Source organism: Crassostrea angulata, chromosome 2 (genome assembly GCF_025612915.1).
Source record: "Crassostrea angulata isolate pt1a10 chromosome 2, ASM2561291v2, whole genome shotgun sequence".
Classification (NCBI taxonomy): Eukaryota; Metazoa; Mollusca; class Bivalvia; order Ostreida; family Ostreidae; genus Magallana; species Magallana angulata.
Window position 1 is genome coordinate 72215074 of NC_069112.1, and position 17225 is coordinate 72232298.

General features: G+C 32.3%; 1 pseudogene; it reads left to right on the top strand.

Moving 5' to 3' along the window:
* The window catches only part of LOC128174831 (uncharacterized), a 394133-nt pseudogene that overhangs the window by 335966 nt on the left and 40942 nt on the right, over positions 1-17225 (top strand).

Genomic DNA, 17225 nt, shown 5'->3' on the forward strand with positions numbered 1-17225 from the left:
CGTACATGTATCACACTTGACCTCGTCAAAGTTGAGTAAAATCTGACATTTGAATTTCATGAAAGCGTTACAAGTGAATGCGAAAAAGCAGTTGAAATTTTAAACACTCTTTGAAATCCTCAGTTATTTATGATTTTGTTTTGTATGAAGGTATCGTAACAACGCACTTGGAAGCAAAGCATACACAGATCGTACAAAGCCTTATTATAATTTATCAAAACGACAAATTAAGGAGGACTGGTGTGCAACAAATTAACCATTATATTTACCTTTTATTATCTTTTTAGAAATTAATTAGATAACTATGTCCCCATTTTATTTACATCTTCTGCAATTGTTAGAGATTAAACGTCAAATTAATATCGTGCGCTGTTGTAGTTGACGTAAGGCATGTTGCTATTTAATATAAGCTTGGTTTATTTATTGGAAAAGTATAAAGCACATATGTTAATTATTCATTACAACTTGCTTTTTCGACTCTCATCTGTAGCTGAAAACACGCTCGTTGCTTCACAACGACTTTAGCTCTACTTTTGTCAAAATTTTCGTGATCAATTTATCTTATCGTAAATATCCACGAAATATTAAATATTAAATGTGTTTTATCGATGTTTCGTTTTATATTAGAATTTAAAAGCTATAAATTTTTTACCAATTCGGTAGTTACACAAACAAAATCAAGTTCCGACAAATATCTCAATCCAAACCTTATCAGGTTAAAATACGATGCGTCCTCTCATATCTGATCTGATAGCAGTAAGGAATACAGAGTCACTTGTATTGTAAAATTAGGGGGCAGTTTTGTTTAAGGGTTTTTTTCTTTTACTTTTTTCCCAAAAGCTTACAGTTGTTTGTGATATACTGAATAAAGCTAGGAGGGAACTGATGAGCACTGTTGACTGCTGAATGAATACAAATTAGATACGTTTACTTTTGGAACATAGTAAACGTCTCGCAATTATAATATATAAACACTTAAATAGAAATTTTTTTTACTGACAACTGATTAATAGTTTTGACAAGAAAATGAAATGTACGATTATAAATCTTGAAATGGTTCCGATAACAATACTTTTCGATAATTATAATATTTAAATTACTGAACTTTCATTACTGACATGTCAATCAACGCAAATTTAGAACGATCGAAGTTACATCAAAGAAATAAAAAACAATCTGGTCCAATTAAAGCTAAAAATATAATGCTATGCAATTAATGGCGCACTTAGGATTGCGCAAGTTTTTGACTTAATAACCTTATTTCCTGACATTTTCTGTGAACTATATATGATAAGAGTTAAATTTGGCTTCCATAATTCACCATTTTTTTAAAAGTCTTTCGGGTACAATAAAATGTAATGTTATAATTAAGAAGAGTTGATATAAAATATACTTTTTACATATTTGTTTGATTTATTTGCACTCACTTGCAGTATATGACGTCAGAAGTGTCGCTATTTCTATAATTCAATCAAAATTAGTCGAAAATTGACATTTTTCTTATCTTTTTACGAATGGGAAATATAGAGCGCATGCTTGAACTAGGACACATTTTTTGTCACTTATTAGACTTAGCTAGATACATCTCTGATTAAAATATTTTGCTGGTTCAAGCATGCGCTAAATGTCTCCGGAAAGAAAAACTGCTTAAAAACAAGCTTTTTTATGCTAAAATGCAAAAATGGCGGGAAAAGGTTGTCTTTACAATGCCGTATTTCTAGATTGTGGGCATTTGAATCAAAATGAACATTAAGTTTAAACATGAAATATATATCTGTACAAAGAAAACAAAGAATTACAGTAAAATAATGATATTCCATTTAGGGGGCCATTTTAGGCCCATACCATACGTACGGTAGTCCATTTACTTATTTTCATAAAATTATTCGGTCAGGTCATACTAGTATTGTAGCTTTACTAGGCTAAGCCAAACATTTAAAAACGTACGACCTCGTAATCCATATAGTGTGAAACTGTAGTAGGATGTTATCAACATAGTAGAACATATAAACTATATATTGTAGTTTGGTGTAGCTGTAAACAAAATAAAATAAATTGGATATTGCCTAAAAACTCTAAAAAGCAAATAATATCAAAACGTTATCTTTAAAGTAGATCCAATGTTCTGTGACGTCACACTTTTTTGTAAAACTTTGAATTCTTTAAAAATTGTGCAAGATAGTTTTATTTATTTTATGTGAATATAATCACATGGATGTAATTAGAATTATTGGTAGGTTCAAGATATTTTCGCACTTAATTTTATACTAAATTTCCAAATTTTTATATATTTTATCTATGCAAAGGGGAAATAACTCTTTTTCTGACTTTTCTCTCAGTTGTATGTCTAAATGCTTTATTTTTTCTTATTCCAACGATTAATTAGGGTCTTCCGTTTTCAACGGAAGACCCTCTTGTTATTCTTCGGTTTCTTTCTATTATTATTATTAGGGTCTTCCGTTTCCGGAACGGAAGACCCTTTTGTTTTTCTTCGGTTTCTTTTTATTATTAGGGTTTTCCGTTTTTCAACGGAAAACCCTTCTGTTATTCTACTGTTTCTTATTATTATTTTTTTTTTTTCCCGCAAATTTTGTGCACGAGATTTCTCGAACATTTTTTGTCTGATTGCTATGAAACTTTCAGGGTACGTAGATGATATTAATATCTCTAGACGTTTTTTTCAAATTTTTAAAATTCACTTCCGGTTATGAGTTATTGCCCTTTAATTGAAAATTGGGGGGTCTTTTGTCCAGAGTTGATCTCGGGAACTACAGATGATAGATGCATGAAATTTGGCGAAATTGTCGGTAACATATTATAATTTTGCTGGCATGAACATTTTGGTAATTTCTTTGTTAGTTTTTGAGCTATTTGTCGCCAAAGTTTAAGATTTTTTCGGGGCTGAAATTTTGTTGCTTTTTGTATTATAACCTTTAAACTAAAAATATTTTGTTAATACATATAGAACAAAAGTTGTTTAGAATAACGAGAGCTTTCATTTAAAATTAAGAAAAAAGGGCTGGCCCCTATAATTAGGGGTCAGCAGCTCATACACGTATTTTTCTGATAGCAAAAATCGATATCATTTTATGAAAAAAAATTAATTTAGTTATTGTTAATATATTAAATAATGTCATTTGGTATCAAACTAAACAAGTTCTGTCCTATATTTTTTTTCAAATTTCATAAAACAAATATGTGAGAATCGTACATGAACGAGTTAATATGTCTACATAGACACACAAGCGAACAAATGCCACATTAAGGCCCAGGCATTTACTGCATTACGTTGTGTTGCGTCTTAGATAAATTGTTGTGATTCAATTTCATTTTTTTCATCTATATCATTTATGAATTCAATGAACACACATTATTTAAACGTTCTATGTGCAACTATTTGTCGGGGCGCCCCTGTTTGTGACCCCCGCGCGCGCGCGCCGAATGTAAACAGTAACGAACGGCATTGTAGAAAAGAGAGAGCCGTAATGCAGAATAGAAGTTGTGTATTCTTTCGGTGTACACATGCATTTTCAATTTGCTGTGAAACATATGAACATGCACAGGGAACAATACTACATATTTGTTAAAGGAGGATATTTTTCTCCGTGTGAATCGTTTACGAGGAAATTCTGACAGCCACACTTCTGTCGACGATCAGCCGTTGATAAGCTACGAGTAATAAAGGAGAAAAGATGGACATTAAAGTGTGTGATTTATGTGGATGTTACTGAAGAAGGTGAGGCTTTTACTCCTTTTAAAGTTTCTTGTTAACTGGTTAAAATTTAGTATATAGTATAGATGTACATGTAAGTAAGTGCACACTGTTAGATGTTTTTGTTATGGTGTGGGTGTTTGTTTACTAACGTGTAATTTTTACATGTTTCATGGGTGTTTAGACTCGCTCGAGGTTCATGGGGGACTGGAAAGGGTAACTGAATTTATCTATTTAAAACAATAACAGATTATGAATTTTCAACTCAAAATTCAAAGCAGGGTCTAATTAGAAACATATCATATATTCTTGTGCAGAGGACTCCAAATGTAGTCATGAATACCCTGTAGACATAACTTCAAGTAAATAAAATTGTATACTTCAGACTTCAGAGTTAAAGCATGACTTTAATATCTTTGTATCATTGTATCATTAAAGAGGTATAGCAGACCAACGGGTACCCGGTACATGTACTTGTACATGTAGGTTACAAGTTAGAACTATGCCTACCATTCTTCCAGTTCACATAATTTTTCTTGTTTAGCAGTTATGATGTGTACTTAAATTGTCCTTGTTAATGTTTTAAATGTAATTTTTTATTCTCTTTTTTTAATTTGACTACTGGCAGTACTGGCGTGCGAGCAGTTCTCGCCGAGGACCATTTCTCGCTGGTGCACTGTTACATCATATTTTCGTATATAATTTTATGTGTTGATAAAATGACGTAACAATGCACTGGTGAGAAATGGTACTCGGCGAGAACTGATCGCACGCCAATATTGATTAATTACAGACAAAAACTGAAGGTTGCGAGTGTTATTTTTAATTGAACAACATTGTTTAAAATAATTCTTTATATATGTGACGATCAGACCGGTTTGAATACCAGTGCCAGATAGCTCAGTTGGTAGAGCACCTGACTAGAGATTCAGGGGGCCCAGGTTCAAATCCCTTCATTATTTCTCCCATCCTGTTACAATATTGGTGTTGTGACCAACCCCTGGAACTAACAGGTTAACTCGATCCTGCCAGGGATGATCTTCGAGGGTGAAGATCATTTAAGGGGGAGGAATGTGACGGTCAGACTGGTTTGAATACTGGTGCCAGATACATGTAGCTCAGTTGGTAGAGCACTTGACTAGAGATTCAGAGGGCCAGGTTCGAATCCCACTTTGTTCCGTCGTTATTTCTCCCATCTTTTACATATACATGTATATCAGATATATGACAGATGATTAAGGTCATCACATGTTTTGCAAGATGCAATAAGTGTTAAAAACCTTTACTTTACAACAGAATACATTTAAGTGAATATTTATGTTTCTTGTTATTATTTGGTGTGGTTTTCTTGACAGTGTCGCATAAACAATTTACCCGCTCCTAAAACACAAACTTTCTTTTTGTGGATTCAGCTTACCGCTGATTGGCTGCTGTTGCAGCAGACAAATAAGATATGCACGCACAAAACACAATGAACTTATCAGAGAATGAGTTGAGTTTATTTAAACTGTTGGAATTTGGGTATTTTTTTTAAAAATGTATACTTGTGACAAAACATATATGTGGTACATACAGCTGTAGCTTTATGAAGAAAATTTTGGTTAGACCATATATACCTATCATGCAAGTAAATGATATTTACAAAAAACTTGCAATTTATGGCGCACGGAATATACGCTAGTTTTATAAAGATTGACATACATGTAATGTACCACATTCTTTGAAAAATAATCTATTAAAAATTCTTCATTAAGTTTACTCATACATGTTTTATGCTTATTACACGTAGTATTGTTTTTAAAACATGTAATTTATAAGAAAATAAACAAAAACCCTCGCTAAATTTATTTGCAAACAAAAAATACACAGTAGAATTGATAAAAAATGGTATACCAGAAGCTAATACCAGTACATGTACTTTGACGCTGTTCGGTGGGTAATATTCGTTTGTAATTTACGAATTGAAATATTGACTGTTGCACTACAAGTATGGTAATAAACTCTCTCTCTCTCAAATTTTTGATCTTGTACTGCCTAAATGTTATGTCATGTATTGGGATATGTCATACTTATTACACTGCATGGTCAGTGTATTTTTTACAGAAATACTATGCATATGTTAATGTAAACACAGCTATTACTAGTACATGTATGTAAACACAGCTAATTATTTTTTTTATTTATTTCAGCTCAAAACAGACTCTTGTTACCACATGGCTTTTACCGGTACCTGTTGATTCTTGTGGGTCAGCTCCTGAGATTAACCTGTCACCTCTATCCACATGCATATTCCTTGTGTTCTACAGACTATTTACTGGTAATTCAAATTAAATCCGATAATGCATGAACAATAATGGAACTTGAAGAAAGCATCATGCCATGTTGTGGTTTGTGTTTGATAAGAAATTATGAAAACAAAATTAAGGCTGTTTAAAGAAATTCATAATTGCTGTGAAAATTTGTTTTTCAATAAAAGTATACAATTATGTTTCCTTTATTTTTTATTTCATAAAGATATTTAGATGTGTTTACATAATTGAACCCCCCCCCCCCTCTATTTAATTGTCTGCATTAAGATTACATGTAGGATATGTAAATGTACATTTGACTTTGAAATAACATCTGCTATGATAATTACTTTTGAAATGAACAAGAAACAACCTATTTCTACCTTTCTAAGGTATATATGCATAAAAAAGTAGAAAAACATGTCAAATTTGAACATTTTTCATTGAAATCAACTCTGTCTCCAGCTACCTGGGTGTGTTTGAATTTAATTTTAATTTAAGGCAGATGTCTAACTTGTAGGTTGTAACTTACTGTTTTAGCATGGTTAGAAGAAGACTAGAAATCAGAATAGATTAGATATTCACTAAATATGATTGTTAGCTTACTTTTTTCATGAAAACAAGAAATCACAAGCAGGACAGCAGTCTATTTGTTAATTAAAATGGTACAAATCATACAATAAACAAATAAAGATCACATTTTAGAATCATTGATGATTGTTTTCAAATATGTGTGAGAAATGACTCAAGGAAATTGCCACATGTTTCATAAAATTAGGTAAAACATTTCAAACCATGACTTTTTATGAAAATCAAAAGATTGGGGGGTGGGGGGTATACATGTAAGGGTATTTCTAAGTGATGTGAAGCTTTTATCATGATTATATCATGTAGGCATATGTTGTATTGAATAAGGTTTCTTTTTAAAGGTGGTTGAACAAAAGTTGACCTCTAAAAGGTCAGATAAAGATGTTTTACTATGGAGAACCCTGTAAATCTGTGTTTACTAAAGGAAATTGGAAATGGTGGGTTCACTTAAATGGCCATATTTTTATTAAACCTCAATGGAATTGGCAATATGTGGTATTCTTTTTCTCAGAATTGCATTAGCTTTCTTATTCTAAGACAAACCGTCTTTTCATAAAAATGTTAGTGTACTAAGTTAAAGATACAAGGAACAGTTTTGGATAAAGTACCGTCAATATTTTTGTAAAATTGAGAGTGACTGTACTTGAAGGTTTATCATTGTTGCGTAGATTCATGAAATGAATTTTAATGAATACCAATAGTTAGAGGGATGTCTCTTGTTGGAATTGGTAAGCAATATTAAGGCCCCTAATTTTAAGTACATGAGAAGCAGAAATAAATTGTGAAACTTGCGGCTATGACAGATATGTTGACTTTACAGTGAAATTGAAGGTTACAAACGGGAGGTTATATAACATGAAATGTAGGTGGATAGGATATTATATGCCTATTTAGTATTTACTGGGTATGAGGACAATAGCAAGTTTATTGTCCCCCAAGACAGCAAATATTTAATGAGGCAAAGCCAAGGGAAATAGTAGCTGTTGAATGGGACAATAAACTTGCTATTGTCCGAATAGTCAGTGAATTGGTATTTCATTATACAGAAGAAAACTTTATTTGTCAGCGATGCAGAATTTCTTGATGATAAACAAATTAGAGTTAAATCAAACTTTGTATTTCATGCGGCGATCTTATTAGGTCAGAGGTGTTCCGAGTTTAAGGTGATATGGGACACTTCCATGTTGTGACGTATTGTTTATCGAAATAAACAATAAAATAAAGTGTAATTATATAAGTACATGTAGTTTCTTCTCAAAAATGGTCACCTAACTCCTTAGCACAGTGGGTTAGAGGGTTTACTAGGAACCTATAAGTCATGAGTTCGAATCCCGCTGGGGTTTTTACAATTTTTACCTTTTCAAATATTTTTAAAAGCTATTTTTAGGTTAAATATTGTAAAATTTGAAAATTCTAAACCGGTGAAAAGTTTTCAATTATATAGTACTTTAATCCACATTAATATCGACAGATGTCCCATACCACCTTAAAAAGGAGGGAAATCAAATTCTGCTAATGAATGGTTTTGATGACTATTCACCATGGGCAGATAGCATGGATACTATTTTAGATAAAAAGGCATGTTTATGCGGGCGCCTTCTAGTGATCAATTTGTCGGTCTGTCCATCCGAGATGGCTTGACAGGAGCATAGCTTCTCTCCCCTTGGCCCAATCTGGCTCATACCTCATCCACAGGGTTCCTTTGGTTGAAGGATGTGCAGTGACCTTGAACCATGTTTTTAGGTATAAGGTTAAGGTCATAGCAGAATTATATATATAAAATCCTTGTCTGGGGCATATCTTTTTTCCCTTTGGTCCAATCTGGCTAATACTCACAGAGTGTCTCTATGGTTAAACGATGTGCAGTGACCTTGCATGAAATTTCTAGGTAACGGGTGAAGATCATATCGGATCATGCAAAAATCCTTTTTTGAGAGCATATATAATTTCTACTAACCCCTATTTGGCTCAGACTTCACATAAGCAGAGCTTTTGAGTAAAGGGTGAAAGGGTGTGTAGTGACCTTGAACCTATTTTCAGTGAAAAGAAACTGTGAAGGTCATATCAGAATTATATTTTTAAAAATCCTTGTCCGGAGTATATCTTCTCTCCCTTTGCTCCATTCAGCCTCATACTTTACCCACATGATGCCTTTGTTCAAAATATATGCAATGACCTCGAATGATATTTGTAGATGAAGAGTCAAGGTCATATCAGATCACACAAAAATCCATATTTTAAGAGCATAGATATACTCTCCTTTTAGCCCCTATTTGGCTAATATTTTACCTTTACAGAGTTTATTGGTTAATGGCGTGCAGTGACCTTGAACCAAGTCTGTCAATGTGAAGGTCATAGCAGATCTTTTTAAAATTAGTTTTAAATAGTAGATTATTTTCCAAATATGCTTAATCTTGGTCAGATTGAACAAAAATGCATGTATGTTAGGGGGAATGAAATTGAATTAAAAGTTCTATGCCAGCTGGAAAAATTTCAAGTTATAGGTCAAGGTCAAAGCAGAATTCTCTGAAATAACATAAGCGGGGCCCTTTGAAATGTTCACCATTTCAATGTTGTCTGGTTCATAGTAATTTTACATAGAAAATATTCACAGAAGTACAGTAAAGTAAACTTAACATCGATAAGTTTCTGACAATTAATGACGCAACGAGCACACAGTACGAAAGGTCAACCTTTTGAAAAGCAGTGAAGAGGAAAAGTGGCTCAGAATTATGTTTTAAACAAAATAGATTTTTTACATAAATTTTAATTTTGCATTCTGGGTTAAGAAAAAAGATGTTAGTTCAAGGTAAAGTAAACTTGTACCTAAAATGAAGTCAAATTTGTTAAGTCGTACTTAAACACATTGGTTTTTTTGTTAAGTCGTTCTTGAAATGGTTAAGGGTTTTTGGTTAAGTCGTACTTAAAAACATTCGGATCATGTTAAGTTGTACCAAGAATCATTCGATTTTTTTATCTTTTTGTACTTAGGTTTCTTTGTTACTAGATTAAGAACTCTGCTTCTTAGACGTACTTCTAGCGTTGCTTTCGACATTAGCGGAAAACCCACTCGTTGCTTTGCAACGAGCTTTGCTCTAGTTATTATACTTTTTCTTTTTTTTCTGACTCCTTTTTTGCTTCATAACTCAAAAAGTTTTCAACCGATTTCAATGAAATTTCCAGAGATTTTAGCAAGATATCGTCCCTCAAAGATGTTAAAATTTTAAAGACAACGTCACTTCCGTTTTGACGTTACGTCATTTTTAAAATTTTAAAAAAGTCATTTTGTCCGGGACTTTTCTCAAAAATGCTTAAAGATAGAGGCTTGAAATTTTCAATGGTTATGATTTGGTCGATTTACCTCTGTAATGAGGCTATATAATAAATATTCGTCACTTCCGGTCGAAACCAGAAGCGAATCAAATTTTTCGAAAAATTGAATTTTTTGATCAAACAAAAAACGTATACGTAGTTTGTAGAGCTTTTTATGCTGAATCTAATGCTGAAAACCGTTTGAAATTTGGAGGATGCAATAAAGAGATATCGGGGTTTAAAAACTGATTTTCCCGGAAATTTTGATGCCGCGTTCTTGGTTTTAAAAATAGTGCAAAATTCACACTGAAAGTAACTTCTACTGTAACAATTCGTACTGATAATAAAACTTTATAAAAAAACATAAAATTAGATGCATATTGTAGAGTTTGCAAAGCTTAATACAAAACTTAAATTCGTTTTAAAATCGGATACTGCATTGCAGAGATATCGCGGTTTAAATATTGATTTTTCCGGAAATGTTGATTCCTCGTTATTGGTTTAAAAAATAGTGCAAAATTCACACTGAAAGTAACTCCTGCTGAAAAGATTTCGTACAGGTCATAAAACCGAACTCCTTTTTTATATAGTTAATCAGAATGTTTATTGAAACAATTTCGTTAATTCGGTCGATAATTACGTTGTTAGTTTTTATTAGTCTTAATAGTTTTAATCGAAATAATTATCGTACGATTCACCATGTCAACTCGCCATGTTTTGACTGCGCGCTGCGAACAACAGCTGATCATAGCGGTGTGTCAGAAGAATGGCCTGCAAGGCGGCGATAGTGGAAATTTCAGCTCAACTAATGTATGACAGATTATAAAGGTATGTTTCAATACAGGATATATCGTATTGACTTTTTCTTTTCAAAGTGTTTGTGCACTTTTCAATCTATTCCGACCTTCCTCTGACTCTAACCTCCGCTTAAGCGCTTTTGACGTGCTTAACAATATAAAAGCGGGCATTTGAGTCAGAGAAATCTCGGGATATTATCTGTCCAATGTATTTTCACGTGTATGTTTTGCACACTACTCTTTTGAATTTCTATTTATTATTATGTACATGTATGTCTTATTTTGTATTGAACAACACACCACACACTGTAAAAATGTGCAGTTAAAAGGGCTGGGGGTCCAAAGGCACACAAGAGTAGAATGTTGTAATTAGAGTGTATGTTTACATGATGATAACTTTACCCTAAATATTTGAATATAGCAGATCTTTACCATATCACTTCCACTTAATTAATGAATTAAAGAACTCAGACAGGCTTGTGCTTAATGAATAAATATATTTGACATGGTAAATATTCAGTCTAATTAAAATTATAACTTTTGTCTGGCACGCCGTTATATATGATTATTGCCTGTATGTAAAACATGTAAAACAGAGTGCAAGATGAACAGCACTTTAAGTTCAGATTTTAGATTTATGTTCCCTGATATCTATAAAACATTTTTCTCAAGATTTGATTATTTCACAGAACCATTGTAAACTCTTTGAGATTAGTTTATCTTTTATATATATTGAATTTTATTGATTCATTTTAGGTAAACTTTACATGCAGAACACATCTACATTGTAAACAATTTTTACAGTAAGACTAATGTATGTAATAAGTTTTACTACATGTGCCTCAGATCTCTCTCTCTCTCTCTCTCTCTCTCTCTCTCTCCCTCTCTCTCTCATGCTTTTAATCTTGGCAAAGCATCACAGAGCAACATCATTTTGTGCATATCTCTATCTAGTAAAAGAAATCAACAATGCTTTAAATTTCAAAATGAGCATGTATTATCGTGCAATCCCTCATTTTTTCATTGTGCAACTAAAATCCAAAGCTTTGAAAAATTGTTTATGGAATTTTATACATACTAAACATAATATTGTTTTTAAAACCTGTCATTAATAAGAAAAGAGAAAAAAATCCTCGCTAAATTTATTTGCAAAAAAAAACCAGTAGAATTCATTTAATAAAAAATGGAATAATAGCAGAAAATTATACTTTGAGGCTGTTCAGATGAAATACTGTAAGTCGTTTTAATTCCACCGTGTTAAAATTTCATGATTTTTACTAAGGTATCGATTGCGATGGTTTTAATTTCACGCTGCTTAAAAATTCAATTGATCAGAATAGAAGCATTTAAATTTCATAATATTTGGTTAAAGTGTTCAAACTAATGCTTCTTAGGAAAATCAAAAAATAGGGGGATGGTATACATGTAAGAGTATTTCTAAGTGATGTGATGCTTTTGTCATGATAATATCATGTATATGTATGTAGTTTTGAATAAGGTTTCTTATTTAGGGAGGTTGAACAACAGTTGACCTTTAACAGATTAGGTAAAGATGCTTTATTTATGGAGAGCCCTATGAATCTGTGTTAAATAGAGGAAAGTGGAAATGCTGGGTTCACTTAAATGGCCATATTTTTCTTAATCCTTAATGGAATTGGCAAAATGAGGTATACTTTTTGTCAGAATAGCATAAGCTTTGTAAGTTTAAGACAAGATGACTTTTCAGAGAATGTTAGTGTAAGTTTCAAGACTATATGGTATTTTCAGATTTCTCATTTAACTGTAATTTTGAGTGGATTTTGTACCAAAAGTAGTCTATTTTGGGAAAATGGATGATTTTGTTGGTTATATATGTCATTACATGATTTATTAGCTATAATATACAAGGGAAGTAACTCCCTTTTAAATGTGTAGAATGACCACCACTAGAGTAAATTGGCTTAGAAAGTAGGTATTTCCTATCCTGATGACAATTAATAGGCTTAAGTTAATTACCGAGATAAGAATTAATACTGTAAAAGAGTTTTGATCAATTGAATTATTTAAATGATAAATTTGCAGCAATTTTGCTGTCTGATTTCATGAAATAACATTAAGCAACCTGACTTATATAACTCAATTTTTTTAAAACAGCATATTTTTCTTTCAAATAAAATTCACATGTGGACAAATGCAGTTATCAAAGTATACAATATGTCAAAAAACTCAAGTTTTTGCTCCTTCCTATCCAAAAGTGATATTATAGATATATTCACAGAATTCAAAAAGCCACCCCCTCTTTCCAATTGTCTCCATTACCATTACATGTTGGATATGTAAATGTACATTTGGCCTTGAAATAACATCTGCTATAATAATTACTCTCGAAATGATCAAGAAACAACATATTTTTACCCTTTTATTGTATATATGCATCAAAAATGTAGGAAAACATGTAAAATTTGAACATTTAATTATCATGGAATTCTCATCCGTCCCCAGGTTCCCGGTTGTGTTTGAATTTCATTTTAATAAAGAGCAGACATCACACTTGTAGGTCTTACTATTTTAGCAAAGTTAAAAGGAGACTAGAAACCAGAATAAATAAGATATTCACTAAATATGATTACAAGCTTACTGTTTCATGAAAACAAGAAATCACATGTATGGCGGCATGTCTTTTTGTGAAAAAAAAATGTTACATTTCATCCATTTATCAAGAAAAGATCAATTTTCAATATCAGTTATGGTTGTTTTCAAATATGTGTGAGAAATGACTCAAGGGAATTGCCACAAGTTTCATAATATTAGGTTAAGGTAACTCCATACTCGTAAAATTCTCTGATGAAAGTTGAAAAACCGAATTGATTTCAACTTAATAGACTTTAATTTCATCAATTGTTAGAAAAAATATACATGTCATCACACTTTTTGAGATGCCAGATAAACATAAACTAAAGCACATTTTAGCATCAGAAAACCATATTTTTTTGGTTAAAAATAAAAATTTTGTAGGCAGAAATTTGTTTATCTTGTTTAATTTTATTGTCAACTTTATCAGAAAACTAAAACTACAAAAATCTTTTAAAATTCATTGTTGGAATAAGAAAAACTATGGCATTTAGACATACAACTGATAGAAAAGTAAGAAAAAGAGTTATTTCCCCTTAGCATCGATAAAATGTAAAAGAAATTGGAAATTTTGCATAAAATTAAGCTGCGAAAATATCTTGAACCTACCAATAATTCTAATTACTTCTGTGTTATTATATTCGCATAAAATAGATAAAACTATCTTGCACAAATTTTAAAGAACTCAAAGTTTTACAAAAAAGTATGACATTACAGAACACTGGATCTACTTTAAAGTGTTCAAACTAATGCTTCTTAGGAAAATCAAAAAATAGGGGGAGGGTATACATGTAAGGGTATTTCTAAGTGATGTGATGCTTTTGTCATGATAATATCATGTATATGTATGTAGTTTTGAATAAGGTTTCTTATTTAGGGAGGTTGAACAACAGTTGACCTCTAAAAGATTAGGTAAAGATGCTTTATTTATGGAGAGCCTTATGAATCTGTGTTAAATAGAGGAAAGTGGAAATGCTGGGTTCACTTAAATGGCCATATTTTTCTTAATCCTTAATGGAATTGGCAAAATGAGGTATACTTTTTCTCAGAATAGCATAAGCTTTGTAAGTTTAAGACAAGATGACTTTTCAGAGAATGTTAGTGTAAGTTAAAGGTAGCAAGGGACAGTTTCGGATAAAGTACCCGTCAATATTTTTCTGAAATTGAGAGTTGCTGTACTTGAAGGCTCATGAGTGTTGCTAAAATTCATGAAATGATTTTTAATGATTATCATTAGTTAGAAGATTATCTTTTGTTGAAATTGATATTCAATATGTAGGCCCCATATGTTAGGTACATGAGATTCAGAAGTAAAATGCGAAATCTGTGGCTATGACTGTTGTGTTGACTTTAGACAGTGAAAATGCAAGTTACAGATGGGAGGGTAAATAACACAAAAAGTAGGTGGATGGGACATTATAAACTAAACACCGGTAAGTTTCTGACATGTGATGGTGCAACATGCACATGGTACAGAAGGTCAACCCTTTGCAGGGAATTGGCTGGGGGAGGTCTAAAAAGCTGAAAAATTAGCAAAATATGGAAGGGTCAATATCTCATAAAAACCAGTATGTAGAAAATTTTACAGGTTTTGACTAGTAATTTTCTTCAGAAATTGGTGATTGGCCTTATAAAGAGTGAATTAAAGGTATTTGTGGTGAATGGGAACTGAGGAAATTCTAGTTACAGGGTTCCGAAGACACACGTCCCCAGGCTACAATGAAATGTATAAAAAAAAACTGTCCTGTGCCATCTTATGTCATGAATCGGGATATGTCATACTAATGACACTGCATGCATGTTCAGTGTATTTTTTTTTCAGAAATACTATGCATGTGTTAATGTAAACACAGCTATTATTAGTACCGGTACATGTATTAAGACAGCCTATTGATTTTTTAATTTCAGCTATTGGTGTCCACATGGTTTTTACCTGTTGATTCTTTTCAGCTCTTGAGGTTAACCTGTCACCTCTACCCACATGCATATTCCTTATTGTGTTCTACAGACTATTTACCAGTAATTCAAATTAAATCGGATAATTAATGAACAGTTACTGTAATGGAACTTTAAGAAAGCATCATGCCTTGATGTAGTTTGTGTTTGATAAGAAATTATAACAAACAAAATTATGGCTGTTTAAAGTAATTTACAATTGTTAGCTGTGAAAATTTGTTTTTCAATAAAAGTATGCAATTATGTTTCCTTTATTTTATTTTTAGCGCACCTGAGCCAATTTGTCGTTGTCATTGTTGTAAACTTTTCATATTTTCATCTTCTTCTCAAGAAGCACTGGGCAGATTTCAACCAAATTTGGCACTAAGCACCACTAGGTGAAGGGGGTTCAAGTTTGTTCAAATGAAGGGCCACACCCTCTTTAAAGGGGAGATAATTGAGAATTGTTGAAAATTTGTTGGTATTTTTCAAAAACCTTCTTCTCAAAAACTATTCGGCCTGAAATGCTTAAACTTGTGTGGAGGCATCCTCAGGTAGTGTAGATTCAAGTTTGTTCAAATCATTGTCCCCAGGGATAGGGAGGGGCCACAAAAGGGGGATCAAGTTTTACATAGGAATATATAGAGAACATCTTTTAAAATCTTCTTCTCAAAAACTATTAGGCCAGAAAAGCTAAAATTAAAGTGGAAGCATCCTCAGGTAGTGTAGATTCAAGTTTGTTCAAATCATAGTCCCAGGTGGTATGGTGGGGCCACAATGGGGGAATGGATTTGTACATAGGAATATATAGAGAAAATCTTTAAAAATCTTTTTCTCAGAAACTAATCAGCCAGGAAAGCTGAAACTTATGTGGAAGCATCCTCAGGTAGTGTAGATACAAAGTTGTGAAAATCATGACCCCGGGGTAGGTTTGGGCCACAATGGGTGGGGGGGGGGGGTCAAAGTTTAACATAGGAATATATAGAGTAAATATTTAAAAATCTTCTTCTCTGAAACTAATCAGCCAGATGATTCTTTATAATTGTTAAGACTTTGGCCCCAGGACAGTTCTTTGGCCTCACAAGAAGGTTCAGAGTTTGATGTAGGTTTATATCCCATATATAAACTATTGTTAAGGATCTTTTTGAGAACTGCAATACTCAACATGCGATATGACTATAAAATCAATATAAAATCATCCTTTTAGAAAAGGAACTAATGATCATAAACATAAGAATATTTAGGGGGGGGGGATGAATTTTATTTAAACAGGATCTACATGTATTATTGTACATTGTCCAGATAGTTTGCATTGTGACTCCATTAAGCTGATTTTATCATACCTATTGTTCCTCAGGTGAGCGATGTGGCCCATTTGCCTCTTGTTTTAGTTTTTCATTGTTTTTCAATATTAAAAATTAAACATATGTAACTTACGGTAATTTTCATGATGAGTACGATGCATAACAGATATCGGGGTTTAAAAATTGATTTTTCGGAAATTTTGATTCTGCGTTTTTGGTTTCAAAAATAGCGTAAAGTTCAAACTCGTACCAAAAATAATTTGATTTTTGTTAAGTACTTTGACACCTTCGGAATTATTTTTTTTGTTAAGTCGTTCTTAGAATTGTTAAGGTTTTTGTTAATTCGTACATAGTATCGTTCGTATTTTTTATCTTTTAGTTTTAGTTGCTCTTGTTTTTTATTTAAACACTCTGCTTCTTGCAGGAACATCAAGCATTACTCTTTACATTAACGGAAGACCCACTCGTTGCTTTGCAACGAGCTTTGCTCTAGTTATTATACTTTTTCTTTTTTTTCTGACTCCTTTTTTGCTTCATAACTCAAAAGGTTTTCAACCGATTTCAATGAAACTTCCAGAGATTTTAGCAAGTTATCGTCCCTCAAAGATGTTAAAACTTTAAAGACAACATCACTTCCGTTTTGGCGTGACGTCATTTTTAAAATTTAAAAAAAATCATT